Source organism: Coenobita brevimanus, chromosome 55, assembly GCF_032717465.1.
Source record: "Coenobita brevimanus isolate Jiangsu-jjx chromosome 55, ASM3271746v2, whole genome shotgun sequence".
Classification (NCBI taxonomy): Eukaryota; Metazoa; Arthropoda; class Malacostraca; order Decapoda; family Coenobitidae; genus Coenobita; species Coenobita brevimanus.
In genome coordinates, this window is record NC_137008.1 from 61,198,244 (window position 1) to 61,201,232 (window position 2,989).

Genomic DNA, 2,989 nt, shown 5'->3' on the forward strand with positions numbered 1-2,989 from the left:
AGACAATCCAGATACAGACGGGCGACAGTCCAGAGACACTTTGGAGACAAGGCAACTTTGTCTCTGGACTGTCTAGAGACTGATGCGAGACAGTCTCTAGACATTTCTGCTTCTTTCTCGCTGGTCTGTTGCTAGACAATCGAGAGACAGTCCATAAGGTGTATACGGTATATATATATATATATATATATATATATATATATATATATATATATATATATATATATATATATATATGAATAATTGCCAAAACCAACAGAGGAATCACGCCATCCATCCATCATCCAACCCTACGTCGCCCTACGAGAAGCGCAGGAGCCCGGGGCCAGGCAAGTCGGTCCCGACATCCAAAATGAGAGTGACCAACCTCACTCATCCCTGAGTGGCATTACATGAGCAATAAACCCCAACCACCCCTTGGATAAAAACCTTCACAGGCTCAATCCGATTGGAGTGCCGTAATTACCCACCAAGCCACCAGGCACCAAAATTTAGTTATATGGTTACCACTAAGCGTAGTAAATGGTTTCCTGGTGTACAGGAAACCATTTTGGCTTTTCATTCAGCGCTGAGTCACCCACAGGCAGAAATAAGAGGAAAGAATGAAGCCTTGAAGGAAAGAAAGATAGAAGAGGGGGGGTAAAGTCACCCGTAGGCAGAAGGACGAGGAAACAATGAAGGAAAGAAGGACAAGAGGATGGAAGGAAAGAAGGACGGAGAAGAGGAAAGAGTAGATACCGAAGAGCAGCACGACATCGAGTGAGTGGATGGCGAGCTCCCCCACCTACCACTAGGGGAATCACTAAAGCTAATAATTATGTCGTGACAACCATATACGTACATAATTATTCAAGGATGTATGTAAAGCGTGTTAATATACCATAATTATTATATGTGTGTGTGTGTGTGTGTGTGTGTGTGTGTGTGTGTGTGCGTGTGTGATTTTTGTTTCTGTTCCGTCCACTCCATTTAATATGTACAGTATATAGGAATATGACTTAAGGCGAGGGCGATCTCTCTCTCTCTCTCTACCTACCTACCTACCTACCTACAGTACCTATCTGCCCGTCTATCAATCTCTGTCTTTATCTGTCCATCCATCCATCTCTCTCTCTCTCTCTCTCTCTCTCTCTCTCTCTCTCTCTCTCTCTCTCCAACAGAGTGTAGGCCCCCCAAAATAACATCGAAGGGATATACTGTAGTTGGGGTTTATTGCTCACATAATACCACTCAGGATAGCAACTGATCGCTCTCCTTAAGCGTATATATATATATATATATCAATTGATAGGTCTATTTTTTTAGAGCCAGATACACACCACGATGAATGCTTGACGAAGCGATCATTGCATCAGATGCAACCTGCATAGTCGCAGGAGTGGGATGTGTGTACAGGTTGAGAGCAGTGATCTAACCTCTCGGGTATGTGAACGCACTCTTTATGGGGCATGGATGGTGTCTGGGTAGCCAGTGAACCACTGTCACTCAACCCCTCGTCCCTTGACGGCTAGAAATTCTCACGGCAGAATGAAACTCATTTGGGGTTAGCTGAAATAAAATACTTGTAGCTATACCAACAACAGAGTAAGTTACTCAAGAGAGTTAGGTGTACCAGTAGTAGAGTAAGTTACTCAAAGTAATTTTTAGCTTTTAACTGCTAGGATTTCGTACATTTGAAACAAGTTCTGAAATAAAATATCGAAATACACCGGCGTACCGCAAGGAAAGGTTGCATCTGAAAAGTGAAGGACGAGGAGGTGCATAGTATAAGATTTAATAGTGTCCATTCAGCCGAAAACTGGCTGGAATGGTTGTGAGTGGGACAGGGGTTGGGCAGAGTAGCTAATTAATACTTTGAAAATATTGCAGTATAAAAAGGAGTAAGCACACGCTGCTCTCGTATGTTTCGTCTTGCGGCCGAGATGCAAAGGATATGATTTGTTGATTGAAATGTAAAGGTATTGAGTACACATACAACAAACTTGTCACGCACCTCCATCAGCACGTACTGTAGTTAGGCCATAATACTGTACAACATATATTAAACTATATCTTAATTACAGAACAAGGCAGGCCAAAAGTTTACACGGTACTGTATATGTTTATATCTATTTGTCTATCTTTGTATCCATGTATCTATGTGTGACGACTGCAAAACCTAATATTTTGTCTCAGGATCTGAATAAGTGTAGCTTTGTCTAAAGAGAGAGAGAGAGAGAGAGAGAAAGAGAGAGAGTACCAACATATGAGGTCGAAATAAATGTTGATATGTGTACTTGAGCCGATGGCAATAATTAATATTCGAGACTGCACTTAACTCTTCAGCCGTTAAAAATGTCTTTCAGCTATTGAAGATCATCAGTCTCCAACCCCGCAGAAGGAAAGCATCAATGGATTCAAGGGTAACATGGCTGAAGACGTTACGCAACAACTAAACCATAATTCTGGTTCTGTATTGGACATTATGAGCTCTCTCTTCTTGCCTTTTGTAGTCCATAGGGCAATAAAGAGTAGCCCAGCTGTGTGTAATTACAAAATATATTTGAACAATTTTTGAAGAATATCGTTGTGGATTTAGTCATTTTAGACTGCCTAGCCCTGTCGCATATCAATATCTGTGAAGTTTCTCGGTGCAGGTAACTGCTGCTACACATACTGAACTAGAGCAACTAACTGTGCCGTTTCAGTTCTTTGTACTATAACAATTTAATGTTAAGAATCTGCAATACTTAAGCGCTTGTGACAATTCAATTGTTTCTTTTACGGTTGCCATATACGATATATATATATTAATTAAAAGAATACAAGGGTATAGTTAATTATTCATATAGCATACCTGAAAAATGCAATATATAACTATCTTTCCATGGCTTCAATCAATTAATCGAACAAACTATCTATACAGTAGAAATATATTTTTAAAACGTGTCAACAGTCAAAGAGGATTGGGACGACGCCTGGCCGCGCAGACACCCCGTACGCTCTTTCT